This window comes from Pipistrellus kuhlii, unplaced genomic scaffold (genome assembly GCF_014108245.1).
Source record: "Pipistrellus kuhlii isolate mPipKuh1 unplaced genomic scaffold, mPipKuh1.p scaffold_m20_p_7, whole genome shotgun sequence".
NCBI lineage: Eukaryota > Metazoa > Chordata > Mammalia > Chiroptera > Vespertilionidae > Pipistrellus > Pipistrellus kuhlii.
The window spans coordinates 7,535,914-7,554,613 of record NW_023425573.1 but is presented as its reverse complement, the minus strand read 5'-3'; the positions used below and the strand labels follow the sequence as shown (position 1 = coordinate 7,554,613).

Genomic DNA, 18,700 nt, shown 5'->3' with positions numbered 1-18,700 from the left:
TGTCTTAGAAATATTTTCCAGTGGATGGAAAAACAGCTCTTTCTGGCTCACTGCAGGGTCTGTCCCTGAGAGTGCTGATGGGACTGCTGATAGAGCGGCTAGCTGCTGTGCAGCCCCGAACCCATTCACCCTTCAGGCAGGTTTGCTAAGGCAGCCGGCTTCCCTCCTCAGCATCCTCCATTGGGTTCGTCCAGGATTCAGACTTGGCTGTAGCAAGATCTGGATGGTTGATGTGTGACAAGGGATTGATCTTTTTTTTTTTTTTTTTTTTTGCATAAGGAGCCTCATGGAAAAATAAATCATCTTACGGGAAGAAAAAGTTGAAATCCACTTCCTTTGATTTGCTTCAAAGACAGGGAGAGGGTGAAGTGGTGGGGGGCAGGGGAAGCGGAGGACGGCATGGAGGCTGTCTGTCACTCAGATTGCCTGCTGCCTGGCTGAGTCCTCGAAGAAGGAAGAGGAGCTGTCATAAACAAGTGAAAATGGAAAGGCCTATTCCACTTACAACCCGAAAAGGGCCAGACCTTCCTCTGCAGCCTCATCCAAGAGCACCCTGCTCTTCCCGTGTACTGTGGGCTGTTCCCACGGTCACTCTGGCTCCTGCTCCCCTCGCCCTCTGCCCCCTGCCCCCGGCACGCCCTTCTGCATGGACCCAGAAACCTTCTCTGTTTTTTTCCCAAAGGTGTTTGTGTATGTGGCAGATTTGACTGAATGATTAGAGCCCAGAAATTATATCACATCAACATATTGCTTAACACCCTCTTCCCCAGGGAGCTTTTTCCTACCTCGCTGCAGAAGCACCTGCCCACTCTGAGGCCTCCTGCCACTTGGGTGGCGAGCAATCAAGCACGCTGACACTCCTCACCCAGAGGCCTGGCCTGGTCACTGCCTAATGGCTTTGTCAGGCAGCGGGGAGCCTCCTCCGGCCCAGGGCTAATGCACCACCGCCGCCACCCTCAACTGATGAGACTTAGGCAGAGAGACAAACACCCCAGCTTCCCAGTCCTGCAGTGAATCACGGGGGCATGCTCCTCACCGGGTCCACCTGTAATCCCCTCACTAACATGTCTTTCCCCGGCTTCGTCTCTTCCCTCTGACTCACTTGATTCACCCCTTCCTTCCGGTAACACCTTCCAAACAGCCTGCTTGCACCCACACCCCTCCTCAGGGGCTGCTTTTTGGGAAAATCTAAACCAAGACCAGTCTCCATCCCCTTGCCTTGCCACCCATTTAAATTCTCTGCCCTCTCTTCATTCTTCGGGCCTTTCTTCTGATAGCTGACAACTCATTAATATCTCTGCCGAAACAATGGGCCATCTACTTTTCAACACACAGGCTAGCGACACAGAATGGAAGAGCATTCCAGTCCTTCTTCCTTTTCCTGTCTCTTCAACCAGCATCTGTATGTACAAGAGGCAGGGAGGACCCTCTGGGTCCAGGCAACCATTCTTCTACTTTCTGTTTCTATGGGATTGGCTTTAAAATATATATTCTACACAGAAGTGAGATCCTACAGCGTTTGTTCTCTGTCTGACTCATTTCGCTTAGAACGATGCCCTCCAGGTTCATCCATGCAGGCTTTATGGCTGAATTGTTTTCCTCATTTTCTTTATCCAGGAAGTCAAAAACTCAATGGATTGAAATAATGCTCCAGAGACCGGAAGTTTTGCACCTTATTTTATACATCACAATTAAAAGGGAGGACATAAGTGGGTTACATGAATTCCATTGGCGATAGATTGGGGAGGCGGGAGAAAGCAAGGGAGGGGGAATTCTGGGATTGGGTAAAAAGTGAAACAATAGACACATATTTCTTTTACATAGGTGAATATAGGATAGTTAATGGTCAACCATTAACTCAGTAACAATGAGGGGACTCGTGGCCTCTGCAGAGTGGTGCCTGGACTTTGAGGGGTCCAGAAAAAAGAAATTTACTTTGACATTCCAAAGGTATATTATTGTAGATGCAGAATGACAACAAACAGGCTTAGTTAAGGTGGAAATGGGCCTTTGTCAGGGAAGATTTTGGCGTAGGACAGGACTACCAACTGGAAGCTGCTTTTAGTTAAAAAGTTTGATTTCAGACCATCCTTTGTGGGTCTCTGAGTTTGTAAGGCTGCCTCTCAAGGCCTCCCCTGAGCTTGTCAGGCTTACTTAGTATGTGGCTTCTTTTGTGTCCACACATGTTTTTGCTGTTGTGAATAATGCTGCAGTGAATGCGCAGGCACAGATAATTCTTCAAGAGAATGATCTCATAGCCTTCATATTTATATCCAGAAGTGGGATTACTGGATCATACAGGAGCTCTATTTTGCATTTTTTTTGAGGAACCTCTATACTGTTTTCTGTAGTGGTTGTATCAATGTACATTCTTACTGACAGTGTACTCCTAGTTCACTTCCCTTCTCTCTACATCCTCACTGACACGTGTCTTCTCTATTTTTTTTTTTTTCAGAAAAGCAAGTGAGGATTTATTGACTGCAGCAAAAGCATCCTTATATCTTATCTTTTTTATAACAGCTATTCTCATGGTGTGAGGTGTACCTCGATGTGATTTTGAATTGCCTTCCCTGGTGATTAGTGACATCGGACATCTTTTCATGTACCAGTTGGCCATTTGTGTCTCCTTTGGAAAAATGACTATTTGGAACCTCTGTCCATTTTTAAATTGGATTATTTGGGGGTTTTTGAACTTCAGTTGCATAAGTTCCTTATATATTTTGGATATCAATCCATTATCTAATATATACTTTGCAAATATTTTCTCCTATTCGATGGGTTGCCTTTTCATCCTGTTGATTGCTTCTTTGCTGTGCAGAAGCTTTCAGTTTGATATAGTTCCACTTGTTCATTTAAAAAGAATTGTTGCTTGTGCTTTTATTATCATATCCAAAAAATTGTTGCCAAGTCCAATGTCAGAGAACTTTCCCTTGTTTTCCTCCAGGAGTTTTAGTTTCAGGTCTTACATTCAAGTCTGTAACCCATTTTGAGTTAATTTTTACAAATGGTGTTAAGATAGTGCAATTTTGCCCTAACCGGTTTGGCTCAGTGGATAGAGCATCGGCCTGCAGACTGAAGGGTCCCAGGTTCAATTCTGATCAAGGGCATGTACCTTGGTTGCAGGAACATCCCCAGTGAAGAGTGTGCAGAAGGCAGCTGATTGATGTTTCTCTCTCATTGTTGTTTCTAACTCTCTATCCCTCTCTCTTCCTCTCTGTAAAAAAAAAAAAAAATCAATAAAATATATTTTTAAAAGATAGTGCAATTTTATTCTTTTGCTCGTGAACATCAAGGTTTCCCAGCACCACTTATTGAAAAGACTATCTTTTCCTCATTCAGTATTCTTGACTTCTTTATCAAATATCAGTCAATGATCTATATCTAGGTTTATTTCAGGGCTCTGTTCAAACTCTGGTTGCTCTCTTGGCTTATGGCTTGTGTTTGGCTCTCTTACATTCGTCCCGATGGCCTGTAACCATGCAGACCCCACACGCTATGTCCTAATGAACTGTGGAAAACACAAGCTAAGCTGGCCTGATGCTGGACTGGACTCAGTTCCAACATGGAAAGGAAATTTTGGGCACTGGCTCTGATTGTAGCTCTGCTGAAAGCCCAGTTACACTTCTTCTATGATTAAGTATGGGACTTTGGAAATCCAGGGGGGGCTATTCTACAGAAATAAGGCTTCCTGTTATATCTCTTACTCCCATTAGTGCCTCGGGAAATTCTTATTCCAGCAGTATCCCAAAAATCCTACTTCCACAAGCATCTGGGGGAGATTAGCCCCTTTCCTGCCCAGTAACATTTTGGTTACTATAGCTTTGTGGTATAGTTTGAAATCAGGAAGTATGGTGCCTCCAGCTTTGTTTTTCTTTCTCAATATTGTTTTGGCTATTACTTTTGTGTGTGTGTGTGTGTGTGTGTGTGTGTTGTTGTTGTTGTTGTTCCATACAAATTTTAGTATTTTTTTATATTCTTTGAAAAATTACATTGGAATTTTGGTAGGAATTGCATTGAATCTATAAAAGACTTCAGGTATTATGGGCATTTTAACAATATTATTTCACATCCATGAACATGGAATTCTTCAATTTCTTTCATTAATATCTCACTATTTTCTTCTTCTTTTCTTTTTTTTTTTTTTAATATATTTTATACAGAGAGGAAGGGAGAGAGACAGAGAGTTAGAATCATCTATGAGAGAGAGTCATTGATCAGCTGCCTCTTGCACACCCCCTACTGGGGATATGCCCGCAACCAAAATACATGCCCTTGACGGGAATCAAACCCGGGACCCTTCAGTCCCCAAGCCGACGCTCTATCCATCAAGCCAAACCAGTCCCGGCTCACTATTTTCAGTGTACAGATCTTTCACCTCCTTGGTTAAATTTATTTGTGTTTTATTAATTTTTTTATTCTAGTATAATGGAATTGTTTCCTTTATTTTTCATTTAGAAACAAATCTGTACCCTGCAGGTTTACTTAATTTGTTGATTAGTTCTAACAGCATTTTGGTGGTATCTTTAGGTATACACACACACACACACACACACACACACACACACACACCCGTATTTTTCGGACCATAAGACGCACTTTTTCCCCCCCAGAAGTGGGGGGGAAAAGTCCCTGCATCTTATGGTCCAAATATAGCCTACACATATACTTTAAAAAAAAAGTTTTTTACTTGCCCGGCTCTGTGTGATCTCTGTGTGCTTGCCCGGCTCTAAAATGGTTCTAAATGCTGCTGTTTACTTTACAGGGTTGATTACTTGTGTTTATGACTGTGATGTTGGGTTTTAATGCACATAAAATATTTTAGGACACTATTTGTTTCAGAATCTTTTTTTCTTCATTTCCCTTCTCTAAAAACTGGTGCATCTTATGGTCCGGGTTCGTCTTATGGTCCGAAAAATACGGTGATATATATATATATATATATATATATATATATATATATATATATATATGATCATACATGTCATCTGCAAACAGAGTCAATTGTATGTCTTCCTTTCTTTTTGCCCAATTGCTCTGGCTAGGACTTCCAGTACTGTGTTGAATAGGACAAAGCTCATCATCTCTGCTTCTTTCTCCATTAGGATCAATTTTCTCCCAGGAGGCTCTTCGTTGACTCATGCTTACATTTTTTGGCAAGAACTGCCCCATGGTTTTCCAGATGTGCACAGGAATGTATGAATCAGGCCAGAAGTGCACTGATGAGTCTCAGAAGGTAGTTTCTGCTGTGTTAGTAAAGCATCTAGCCTTCAAAATCGACGACAACCACAAGTCCTGGACTTGACCTCCTTAATTGAGATTCACAAAGTAGGGCAGTATTACACCTGGATTTGAACTCCAACTCTATTGATTATTTGTTTACAATTTTATTGATTTTTTGTTGTTACTCTAATTCTTATTATTTCTTTTTTTTTTTTCTGTTTATTTTGGATTTGGTTTGCACTTTTTTCTAGTTTCCTGAGATGGAAACTCAGATTGCTGATTTCAGACCTTTCTCTTTTTCTAATATATGCATTCAATAGTAAAGATTTCCCTTTAAAAATTGCTCTTACTGCTTCCCTCACATTTTGGTAAGTTGTGTTTTCCTTCTCACTTAGTTCAAAATATTTTTAAATTTCTCTTGAGATTTCTTCTTTGACCCATTTGTTACTTAGTAGTGTGGTTTCTCTCTCTCTCTCTCTCTCTCTCTCTCTCTCTCTCTCTCTCTCTCTCTCTTTCTCTCTTTCTCTCTCTCTCATTTTCTCTCTCCCTCTCTCTCTTTTTTCTCCTATTTTTCTCCTCTTTCTTCCTTCCTTCCTTCCTTCCTTCCTTCCTTCCTTCCTTCCTTCCTTCCTTCCTTCCTTTCTTCCTTCCTTTCTTCCACATATGAGAGAGATCAGATAGTATTTATTTCCTGTCAACCTTATTCCCATTTTCTGGTTAAAAGTCTGTGGAAGAATAGCTTCAGACCATTCAGTGGTTCTTCCTACCCATTCAGTGGCCTGAGTGGTGAGGGCTGCAGGCCAGTCTTCTGTGCAGGCAGTGCTCCAGTCTTCAGTGGGAAACTTCTCAACAGTTACAGAGGGCACCTGAGCCTCCAGACCAGACTGCAATCTTGGGCTGAGCAGCCATGAACTTGGGATGTGGAGCAGTCCATTCAGTTTGAAATTTCTCTTTAGCCACAGCCTTTTTTTTTTTTTTTTTTTTTTTTTTAAGCAGTGGCCTGTTCTTCCCTTTTAGTCTTTACAGGATCTCTGTGGAAATGGAGATCTGGCATGACCTCCTGCAGAGAGATGGTGCCAAGCATGCACGGAACTTCTCGGACCCCAGCAAATGTCACATTAGAGTCACTGAGTGAGCTCCTTTGTTGTACTTGATGGCAATGCCCACACAGTGGAGAGGAGGGTCTGTGTTACACCGGGCACTGGTGGGTGGGTTGACATAAGACACCTCAGTGAAAGGCTGGTCTTCAGCCCTGGGATCAATAACCACCAGACGTTGTGGCTTCCAGAAGGCTGCCTAGACCTACCAGCAAAGTGGCAGCAAAAGAAGTGGCTCCAAAAGCAGCAGCAAACTTCAGCACAGCCTGTTGGCCCTTAATCCTGAAGGATATGATACTGACACCAGACATTCCAACGGCATGAACTGTCAGAAGAAAGTTCTATTCAGATTTATGGTGAAGATGCCGTCACGTTTCCTTCTGCAGATGCGTGCTCCATTTGGAAGTCCAGGTTGGTGCCACCTAAGTGGGCTCCTGCTGCAAGGAATTGGAGGCTCTCCTCCTCCTTCGTCTGTAGGACATCAAAGGCTTGGAAGTTCCCCTTTATATTATGATCGGAACACAGAACAACGCCACCTGGACACCTCTCCGGATAGCACAGAAAGGCTATAAGTGTATACCTGTAATTTTTCTAGCCATCTTTCTGTTATTGATTTCTAGCTTAATTCCACTGCTATCCGAGAGCAGACATCAAATGATTTCTATTTTTTAAAATTTGTGAAGGTGTGTTTTACAGCCCAGAATGTGTTCTCTCTTGGTTCAGAACTCCATGGGAGCTTGAGGAGAATGTGTATGCTGCTGTGGTTGGATGAAGCAGTCTATCGATGTCAGTTATATCCAGTTGATAGATGGTGTTGTTGAGTTCAATTATGTCTCTATTGATTTTCTGCCTGCTGGATCTGTCCATTTGTGATAGAGGGGTGTTGAAGTCTACACTTATGATAGCAGATTCATCTGTTTCTCCTTGCAGTTCTATTAGTTTTTGCTTCACATAGTTTGACAGTCTGTTATTATGTGCATACATGTTAAAGGTTGTTACATCTTCTTGGAGAATTGACCCCTAATGCTATTCTTTATCTCTGATACATTTTCTTGCTTTGAAGTCTGCCCTGTCTAAAATAAATATAGTTATACTTGTGTGTGTGTGTGTGTGTTGTTTTTTTGTTTTTTTGTTTGTTTGTTTGTTTTTGATTAGCGTTAGCTGGTATATTTTTGTCATCCATTCGCTTTTTATTTTGTTTTATCTTTATATTGAGGTATAATTGACACACATTATATTAACTCCTTATGATAGATATATGATTTGCAAATATTTTCTCCCATTATCAAAATGCCTTTTCATTCTGATAATGGTTTTTTTCCTTTGCTGTGAAGAAATTTTTTGGTTTGCTGTAGTCCCACGTGTTTAATTTTGCCTTTGTTTTTGGTGTCAAATCTAAAAAAATCCCCGCCAAGACCAATGTAAAGAAAAAAGCTTACCATTTATATTTTCTTCTAGGAGTTTCAAGTCTTATTCAAGTCATTAATCCATTTTGAGCTAATTTCATGTATGTTGCATGATAGTAGTTTAGTTTCATTCTTTTATATGTGTCTGTACAGTTCTTACAACACCATATACTGAGGAGGCTATCCTTTTCCTATTGTATATTATTGAGTCTTTTCTTGTAAATTAATTGACCATATAACATGGATTTATTTCTGGGTTCTCTATTCTGCTCCACTGATATGTATCTATTTGTATGCCATTATCACACTGGCTTGATTACTATAGCTTTGTGATATAGTATGGGATGCCTCCAGCTTTTCTTGTGGTTCCAAACAAATTTTAGAATTATTTGTCCTATTTCTAAGGAAAAAAAACCAAACCATTGGAATTTTGATAGGAATTGAATGTGTAGGTTGTTTGGGCAGTTAATATTAATTCTTTCAATCCATGAGCATGGTACATACTTTCATTTATTTGTGTCTTCTTTAATTTTTTCACCTATGTCTTAGAGTTGTCAGTGTACAGGTTTTTCACTTCCTTTGTTAAATTTTCCCCTAGGTATTCTATTCTTTTTGGTGCAATTATATGGAATTGTTTTCTTAATTTGTCTTTTAGATAGTTTATTTTAAGTGTATAGAAATACAACAGACTTCTTTATATTGATTTTGTATGAATCTTTACTGAATTCATGTATTAATTGTAACATTTTTTGGTAGAGTTTTTCTATATGTAACATCATGTTATCTGCAAAATAGTGACAGTTTTACTTCTTCCATTTCAATTTGGAAGCCTTTCCATCCAGTCACTTGTAATCTATCCCTGTCTTTATATTTAAAGTGAGTTTCTTGAGTTACTGGGTTGGTGAACACATGGAAACTTGGGGATTGTGGTGTACCTAGAGAAAACATGGAAGCTTCTTACTACCCTTCCCCCATACCTAGCTCTTTGCAACAATTCCATTGGACTGATCTTGAGTTACATGCTTTTATAATTAACTGGTTATCTCATTGTCTATCAGAGAGACATGGAACAAGAAGATGCAGTAGAAATAGTCAAAACTAGAAAGAATAAGTCATCTGTCAACCTGACAAGATCTTTTCAAGTCTTCATGATCCGTAACATTGACCTTGACATTGATGATTCCTTCAACCTATTGGTGAAAATTGCACTTAATTTGCTTTAGTCTGATGATAGTGGTGACTAGACTGTACTGTTAGCCGAGACCCTAAATCCTAACATCAGTTATAAAAACTCATGGGACAACACATAGTGCACTTCTAGGAGGTTGGAGTAGAAGAACTATTACTTGTCCATCAGGTTTCTCTTTGATTTTTGTAAATGGGGAGGACAGTTCTTGGTCCAGTAAAACTATGCAGGTTACATGTAAAATTTTTTTGTAAGCAAATTTTATTCCTGTCAAATGTGTTCTTTATTTTTTTAATATGTTAGAATTTGATTTTTTAAAAATCTGATGATTCTAGGAGTTGTCATCCATTTGTTAAGTAGGTGATCAAGCAGATCTGTTTCAAATGCTAGTAAAGAAACCAAATGAAAAGTTTGCTTAAGACACTGGGTTTGGTTTTTTCATTTTCTCTTGGGCTGACTATTCAAATTGACAAACTGGCAGGAGACAGGAAAAAACACTTAAGTTAAGTGCTCCATTTAGGATAAGTGCACAAAAATTTTCTCAAAAATTATTGTATGATTGTATAGCAAAATTTGGCAATATGATCTTCAGTGTGCATCCCTAAGTAAGTTACTGGGGTAGGGAAGAAGCCATTTACATTAGTATAAGGTAAATAGAAAGTCTAAGTGAAGGTAAGTACTATTATTCTTCACCAAATACAATGTTATTCAGGTGCAAATACAGGAAATGTATTTTTAATAACAAAAGATAGTTTAAAGTATAACAACAAATATGATCACTAAAAACTGCAGACACTGACCTGCTGTTAAGAATGCTAACTTGAGCCCTAGCTGGCTTGGCTCAGTGGATAAAGTGTCATCCTGTGGATCAAAGGGTCCCAGGTTCTATTCCAGTCAAGGGCACATGCCTCATTGCTGGCTCAATCCCCAGTGGGGTGTGTATATAGGGGACAGCCAATAAATGATCTGTCATCATTGATGTTTTTATCTCTCTCTCCTTCTCCCTTCCTCTATGAAACCAATAAAGAAATATATTTTTTTTAAAAAAAAGAATGCTAACTTGAAAATAAAATAAATATGGCACATAACTTTCCCATTTCCCCATATACTGCTAAAACACATACTGACTTGGAACCAAGGGTTTTGACTAATTGCAAATAATTTTGAGAACACTGAAAATTTGTTATGCACATAATTATGCACACATACACTCTGTGGTTTTAAATGGGTCAAGTGTAAGAAATAAGTTTTGCCAGAATTAGCAACACATCAGAGGCATCATGCGTGTATCTGAGGGAGGCCAGGGAACTCTTGCTGAAGGTTCTGCTGTCACTGGTGCTCTGCACTGACCCCTCCTCAAGCTCTTGACTCCTTAAGATACTCAAGAGTGACAGTGGTCCCTAAGTGGAACTTTATGCCCACTTCAATGGATCCATTAGTTCTAATACCATGACGATATTAATAGCTAAGAAACCAGGCCTTAACATTCATGATCTTGATGACTAGGATTGATAGTCATATTCCTCTGAGTATACCATCCACAGCTCCTTTTGAAGAATAGCAGCCAAGCAGCACGGGCTTCATCACCAATAACTTACACATGGTGGCTGCTCAGTAAATATGTCTTAAATTTAAAAAAAATAATTTTTTTAAAGTTCCATGTATCACATACCACTTATAAAATCTTACTATTAAAATAAATAATAATTTGGCCTAATCCGGTTTAACTCAGTGGATAGAGCATCAGCTTGTGGACTGCAGGGTCCCTGGTTCGATTCCAGTCAAGAGCATGTACCTTGGTTGCAGGCACATCCCCAGTGGGGGGCGTGCAAGAGGCAGCTGATCGAATACTCTCTCTCACCGATGTTTCTAACTCTCTGTCCCTTTCCCTTTCTCTCTGTAAAAAAATCAATAAAATATATTAAAATAAATAAATAAATAAATAAATAATAATTTGGTTTAAAAAATATTAAGTGTGGAAACATGGCCCTGCGTACAGGGGTTCAAGCTAGTCGAAGCAGCCATATACTGCTTGAGAGGTGATTCACATTTGCTATTTTGAGGAGTCAAGTTGAAATTAAATGATCCTTGATAGTTGTTGGAAAGTGAGGTGAAAGCATTCTACTTGATAATATCTTACAGAAATTCCAACAAATATGAGAATGTGCCAGAAAAGAACTTCAGAAGAATGTTTCCAGATGTTTCAAATTATTTATCAGCTTACTACCAGCCCCGAAGATATTGTAATGGTCACAAAAGATGTCATTAAAGAATTTGCGGATGATGGTGTCAAGTACCTGGAAATAAGGGGTACAAACCCAGATCCGAAAGAGAAGGGATTCAAGTTTCTGTTCTGAAATGCTACAGGAATGACTAGAAGGACTTAGATGGAATCTGTACTTGAGAGTATGAAACAGACTACAGAAGAAAAGTTAGACATTGATGTTAGGTATTTGATAGCGCTTGTCAGAAGAGGTGGCCCTTCAGTGGCTAAGGAGACTAGTAACTTTCTGAAGCATCCTTTCTTTCTACTGAAGATACAATTTTTGGCCTTGCCCTAGGTAGAGACCCTATAGCAAGCAAAGATTTCTTGGAAGTTCTTTTAGAAGAAAAAGTGGGCAGGGGGTGGGGGGTGGGCAGAAGGAGGAGCAGTTCTGAAGTCTGTGTTGCATCCTCCAGAGATTCTAAACCCCCCAAAAGAAACATAAATACTGGATCTGCTTCCCAACAGATGGAGCATTGGTGTTTTTCCACTCTTCTGAGGCGAGGGGTGGGGCAGGGGGAAGGGGAGGGGGGCGGGGCAGGTTTCTGGATCTGCTGGACTTTGTGAGGAAATACCAGATACTGCAGGGACTCTGTTAGACCTCAAGTATCAAAAGTCAGACAGTTCCCGCTTATCGCTAGCATCGTTTCGGATTCCGACAGCATTGCTCATCCTTCTGTGAACTGTACCGATGATAGGGGTGTTTTTTTTTGCTCTAGACCTTTCCCAAGAGGACTTAGCTGGCAGTTGAAAGTTTAATTGGACCCAGTCTCAGGTATGGGATCTGTCTTGTGAATCCGTCAACTACATCTTTGCTTCTGACAGCACCAGGTCTGAACTGAAGCCCAAGTGTGACACTGTTAAAGCTGGAATGAAGTTAATTCCTTTTGAATGCGTTGCAACCAAAATCTTCCAGCCATATTCCTCTTAGTAAACATCTACCGCTCCCTTTGAAAAACAGCAGCCAAAACCTTATAGTGGCTGCTCAGTAAATTGGGGGGGAGGGAGGAGAAAAGAAATTTTTTTTCTCAAAGTTCTATGCATCACATACCACTTATAAAAATTTGCCAACTATTAAAATAAAGAGGACCTCTTGATAATTTGAGTTTTAAAAAATTAAGTTGTGGAAACATGGCCGCAGCACAGGGGTTCAGCTAGTCTAACCAGCCACACACTGCTTGAGAGGTGATCCCCATTTGCTATTTTGAGGAGTTATGTTGAAACGAAGTGGTTCTAGAACTTGCTGGAAAGTGAGGTGGACGTTTTCTACTTGATGATATCTTACAGATATCCCAACAAATATAAGAATGTGACAGAGTCCGCATTGTAAGAAGATGCCCGAAAGGATATTATTGCAAAGCCATATGCCAAATAGACCCTGGAGACACTGCAGTTTTACAAGTGATGCTTAATAGGAGATCAAAAGTAGTTTTCCCCTTTTCTGAAATCTAGGCCTGTTCGTTATAATTGCATTGTTAACAGCAAGCAAAGGAAGCAACACTGAGCTCAGACTGCTGGCTCTATGAGTTAATCCCTATAGAATCAGAGGAGGGATTCAAGTTTCTGTTCTGAACATCCTAAAACACTGGTTTCAGAGCCACTGGGTAACTATTTATGTTGGTTATGCATGCTCTTTGGGGGAAATTATGTCCAAGGCACCCCTAAACAAATAAGATGTGGCTTAAAGATTATGTGAGTTAACAGACTATTATAGTAAATTTCTACAGATGGCGACTGTTGAAGCGTATAAATAGTATCAACCAGTTGGCTTTCCCTGAGCACCTGCTTTGGAGTGGGAGAGGCTGGACTTTGCACTCAGAGGAACACTAACTGTTTAGTGGGCTAATTATGTGCTTTCCCAAGTAACGTATGGCTCGTAAGAGCAAATTACACATCTGAAAAAAAAATGCAGCAAAAATATTAAAGAATAGGCATTAATTTTTACTTCATATTTGATGAATCAAACCATTTTCTTTACTTCCATGGTGTTTTACAGTAGGCTTAATGAAAGACTTTAAGTATTAAGTTATTACCAACACTCATAAAGCAGTCCAATAAAATATATTGTCAATATATGGCAAATTCAAGTTAAACAATATTTTAATATTTCCAACATATCTGACAGAAATTTATATATAGAATGTCTGATATTGCATTCTTATAGGAATCAGAGATAATGGATGGTTTTATTCAACATGCACAGAATATGTATTTTTGTATCATAAATCTATTTAAATAATACAGGTTTTAAATGTTTATGAACTTATGGATCCCATAATTGTTACTTTGAGAAAGCAAAACAGCATTCCTGATCAAGATACATTTATTTTTAATTTCTATTTTAAAAATATATTTTATTGATTTTTTTTACAGAGAAGAAGGGAGAGGGACAGAGAGTTAGAAATATCGATGAGAGAGAAACATGGATCAGCTGCCTCCTGCACACCCCCTACTGGGGGATGTGCCTGCAACCAAGGTACATGCCTTTGACAGGAATCAAACCTGGGACTCTTCAGTCCGAAGGCTGATGCTCTATCCACTGAGCCAAGCCAAACCATTTAGGGCAAGGTACATTATTTTTTAACTGCAGTACTGAGTTTTTATTTTTCCTTTTTTTAAAAAAAATATTTTTATAGATTTCAGAGAGGAAGGAAGATGGAGAGAGATAGAAACATCAATGATGAGAGAGAATCATTGATTGGCTGCCTTTTTGCATGATCCACATTGGGGATTGAGCCCACATGTGCCCTTAACTGGAATTGAACTCAAGAACTTTCAGTGGAAACTGCAGGCTGACGCTCTACTCACTGAGCCAAACCAGCTACGGCCTGATGAGTTTATCTTGGGCGGGATAACAACCTCACAGTCTTAAATCACTAGAGAGACTGTATTTTTGAGTAATGCCAATTGAACTATAAAGAAAAAAACACTCCTCATAATTAAAAATTTCCTAAAAGTGAATGTTTTGCCTACCCAAATGAAGGTATTGTGGACTCCATGAAAAACCATTAAATATCTTGTATACAGTCGGTATACTACATATAATGTGGAAAGCATAGTAAGATTATTGTTCTGTGTACTGTTCCTGTAACATTAGATCTTTTAAATAAAGACTTCTCTTTTTATTGACTTTAAACATTTTTTAAAAAAATGAGTTTCTTATAGATAGTATATGTTTGGGTCTTATTTTTTTATTCACTCTGAGGGTCTCTGTCTTGAATTGGTGTATTTAGACCATTGATGTTCAAAGTGATTATTAATGTAATGGATTAATATCTACCATATTTATTACTGTTTTTTATTTTATGTCACTATTATTAGTTCCTATTTTTGTCTTCTACTCTTTTCCTTCCTTTTAGTGGTTTTAATTGAGCTTTTTATATGTTTCCATTTCCTTCCATTCTTTTTAAAAAATATTTTTTTATTGATTTCAGAGAAGAAGGGAGAGGGAGAAAGATGTAGAAACACCAAAGATGAGAGAGAATCACTGATCACCTGCCTCCTATACTCCCCCAATTGGGGACCGAGCCAGCAACCCAGGTATATGCCCTTGACCAAAACCGAACTTGAGACCCTTCAGTCTGCAGGCCTGCTCTTTATCCACGGAACCAAACCCACCAGGGGCCATTTCCTTCCATTTTCAGCATACTTTTTTTATTGTTAAAATTTAAATTAATTGCTTAATTATCTTTAGATCTTTTGGTGAAAATTTTATTGATTATATTAGTCCTTTCCTAGAAAATTCAGATAGAAGCAAGAAAAACGCACTAGCTACCAAATTCAAAGTAGTAAGTAGTTTGCTAAGCCGGGAAGAAAGGGAGAAGAGTTAAAATTATTGCATACTTTAGAATAAGAATGTCAAATAATTATATAAAATTTTCATTCATGCAGGTGATTATTTCAATACCTCTGACTGGGTTTTTTTCATTCATAAAGTATTTAGGGTCTATTACTAGTATATGCAGACACACATTTCGATTCTCAATGAGATCTACAAAGATGGATAATCTTGCAAATTTAACATGTAACTTAATATCTAAAAAATATTTTGGCCCTGCCCAAAATCCAATCTTAGTTGGTTTGGATTTCCAGTTGGGCACATGCAGGAACCAAGCAATGACTGAGTAAATGAGTGGGACAACAAATCTCTGTGTGTCTCTCTCTCACTAAGCTATTAACTTTTTCAAAATGTAATGATTGTCCTAAACTTTGCAATACACAGTTACAACTAATCCAAGTGTACTTTCCAATAACAATAACTCTACACAAGTTATTAAAGCAAAATAATCCTACTTGCTCCCTCCTGTCCCTTGTATCATTACTGTCATTCATTTCACTTAGACATATGGATACACAGGCATTTACACACACATAAGATAAACATGCATAAGCATGTGTAATTGCATACATCGTTGAGATTAACACTTTAAACAAAATGCTAGTTCAATTAAAAATAAAGAAAAATAAAAGTTTTTATTTTACCTTCACTTTTCCTTTGATGCTCTTTCTTTCTTTGAGTTTCTGATGTCTCTATTATTATTACTATTATTATTATTATTATTATTATTATTTTCTGTAGAGAACATCTTTTCACAATTCTCACAGGCAGGTCTAGTGGTGATGAATTTGCTCAATGTTCTTAAAGAGCATATTTCTCTGTGAATGGGATGCCCTAGATACCCCTGGGGAGGGGTGCACTTTGTTACAGCAGCAAGGCCTGGTCCCTTGAGGAGGAAGCCTACCCACTACCACAGCCATTGTCCAGCGCACTTGGAGGAGTGTTCCGGCAAAGCTTTCACCCACCCTCTGGCGGAGGTCATTTGATTCAGAAAAGCTCAGAGAGAAAGGAGAAAGTGGGTTACTAAGTGCTCATGGGGGTTGTCCACAAATTATAGAAATGTAATAGTCTGAAAGTATAGTCTTTTCATGGGGGTTATCAAGTGCCCTGACAAGAGATGGACTTCTCAACCTTGGTTTATTTGGATGATGCTCTATCTAACCAGCTGAGGAGCATGACCAGGTCTTACCTACCAGGGCACTCTTTGGTGACGCTGTCTTTGCTTCCTTATACTTTTTAGTCAGGCTTGCTCCCTAACCTTCTCCTAGGCTCGTCTGTGCAATTCATTGTAAAATACAGTTTAAAATAGATATAGTAGATATAGATTTCAGATAAGAAGGGAGGGGGGGGAGAGAGAAACATCAACGATGAGCGAGAATCATTCATCGGCTGCTTCCTGCACTCCCTACACTGGGGATCAAGCCCACAATCCGGGCATGTGCCCCCTGAGGGAATCGAACAAGTGACCTCCTTGTTCATAGCTCCACGCTCAACTACTCAGCCATGCTGACCAGGCATAAAATCCAGTTTTAGTAAGAAGCGTGCTAAGTCAATGTCATCAGAACCTCCATACTGAACCACAGGGGGACCCTGGCACAGTACCAGGTGCACCCTAGAACCACAGATGAATGCAGCCTTAGACTTGAGACCCACTCTGCACCACCGCAGCGGCACTTCCCTACCTGCGGTGGATCATCAGCACCTTAGTGGCTTGCAGCTCAGCACTTACTGGCAGGTCTTACTGCGCCATCTTTTGTGAAGAGTCTTTGCTTCCTCATACTTGTTTAGTCAGGCTGCTCCCTAACCTTCTCCTGGGCCCATCTGGGCACTGCCTTGTAAAACCCAGTGTTAGCAAGAACTCTACGTCAGTTTCAGAACTGTCCCCGCACCAGCACTCTACATCCAATCACCCCGAATATCAGTTCAAGACCCTCCCCTTTCACCATCCTCCAGGGGATATTTGATCAACCTGTTGCGTCTTTGGAAAGACTTGTGTTCGATTTGCTGAGCCAGAACACCCCTTTCCCTATGCGCACCTCCATACACAGCATCTGACAGAGCATCGTTCTTTGGCTGCCTCTAGTGGTACCACGGATGGTACTGCAGCATGTGCCCTGGTACTGTACCCCCAGATGCACCCCAAGGCAGGGATACCTCAGCCTTACTTCCGGGTCTTACTGAGGCACCCTTTTGAGACCAAGATTCTTTGCTTCATTATACTTTTTTAGTCAGCTCGCTCCCTAACCTCTAAAGCTGACCTGTGCATCTCCTTGTAAAATCCAGTTTCAGCAAGAAGTCTGTTTCACCAGATCCTCCATAACGAACCACAGGCCGACCTTGGCGCGGATTGTGTGAACCTGGAGCGGGACCGCGGTGAACCTTCCATGGACCTCGGCTTTCTGGTGCAGATGAATGTCAGCTCAGAGTGGTCACACCTCGGAAACTTAGGGTAGTTCTACCTCTGCCCTTCAGGGCCATGCTCTTGGGCACCTGTGTCCCGGTCTTCCCGTGGCATTCCTGCCCAAGAAAGAGACTTTGCTCCGTGACACTTTTTGGTATGGTTCTCTCCCTAATCTCTTAGGCTCACCTGCTAAGCCAGGTTCACCAGAACTTCTCTGCCTGCCTCCATATCCAGTCTCCCTGAGTCTCGATCAGGACCTTACCTTTCACCACCCCAGGTGATATCTGAGGACCCCATAGCATCTTCAGAGAAGTTCATGTTTGCTTTGTCAAGCCAGAACCTCCTTTCCCCATGTGCACCTCCACACACAGCACCCCACACAGCACTGTGCTTTGGCTGCCCCGTGTGGTACCACAGCCAGTACTGCAGGTTGTGCTTGGCACTGTACCCACACAGGTACACCAAGGCAGGCGCACCTGTGCACTTACTTTCGAAGGTTTTTTGCCTCATTATACTTTTCAGCCAGGCTTGCTCCCTACCCTTCTCCTAGAGTGGTCGGCAAACTGCAGCTCGCGAGCCACTTGCGGCTCCTTGGCCCCTTGAGTCTGGCTCTTCCACAAAATACCACGGCCTGGGTGAGTCTATTTTGAAGAAATGGCGTTAGAAGTTTAAGTTAAAAGAATTGGCTCTCAAAAGAAATTTCAATCGTTGTGCTGTTGATATTTGGCTCTGTTGACTAATGAATTCGCCGACCACTGTCCTAGACTGACCTGTAAAATCCAGCCTTAACCAGAATTCTGCTAAGTCGGTTTCATCAGAACACCCCACCCCCACCCTGCCAGCCCTCCAAGTCTGATTACCCTGATTACCCTAACCCACGCTCAGGTCTTGAATAAAACCTGTCTTCCCATCTTTAATACATGTCATTGAATTTCTTTTTCTTTAACAGGGCACTGTGAGGCAGCACATCGCAATGCACAGAATTGGCAAAGAACTTCACCCTTTGCAAATCTCCATTCACAGCGCCCTTCGCCAGACCGTTCTCCGGTGCTACTGGCAGTAGCACAGCATGCAACCCAGTGACGGAGGGCAGATGGATCTGGGCCTATACTCGGGGGTAACTCTCAGCACCCTGCTAGGAGACCTTCACCCGCATGCTTCTATGACGAAGAATCTTTGCTTCATCACACTGCAGTCAACTCTTGTACCTTCTGGACTCTTCTGTGAATTTCCTTACAAAATCTAGTTTTATTGCCCTTGCAGGGTAACTCAACCGACTCGAGTATTGC

The 18,700-nt window shown here is 40.6% G+C and overlaps 2 pseudogenes; one reads left to right on the top strand and one right to left on the bottom strand.

Annotated features, from left to right (window-relative positions):
- Positions 1-417: 417 nt before the first annotated feature.
- On the bottom strand, positions 418-6,916 carry LOC118709206 (annotated as a pseudogene).
- A 1,871-nt stretch (positions 6,917-8,787) lies between these two features.
- LOC118709205 lies at positions 8,788-18,474 on the top strand (annotated as a pseudogene).
- The last annotated feature ends 226 nt before the right edge of the window (positions 18,475-18,700 follow it).